This window comes from Galeopterus variegatus, unplaced genomic scaffold, assembly GCF_000696425.1.
Source record: "Galeopterus variegatus unplaced genomic scaffold, G_variegatus-3.0.2 Scaffold1610, whole genome shotgun sequence".
Classification (NCBI taxonomy): domain Eukaryota; kingdom Metazoa; phylum Chordata; class Mammalia; order Dermoptera; family Cynocephalidae; genus Galeopterus; species Galeopterus variegatus.
In genome coordinates, this window is record NW_007727721.1 from 155,746 (window position 1) to 156,092 (window position 347).

Consider the following 347-nt stretch of genomic DNA (forward strand, 5'->3'; position numbering starts at 1 on the left):
AGTCTGAAATATTCCAAATGTCTCTTTTAAAAAGAAAACTAATGAAATAAAAAAAATTACATTAAACAAAAATTAAAATCTTCCAGCTCACTTAATATGTTTGTGTCATACTATATTACTTTGCTAGAGCTACAATAACAAAATACTACAAACTGTCTTACTTCAACAGAAGTTTGTGTTCCTCTTTGAGTCCTAATCTCCTCTTCTTCTAAGGACATCAGTCAGATTAGATTAAGGCCCATACTAACAGCCACATTTTAAATTAATTACCTCTGTAAAGCCTCTATATCCAAATACAGTCACATTCTGAGGCACTGGAGGTTAGGATTCAACATACAGATTTTGAG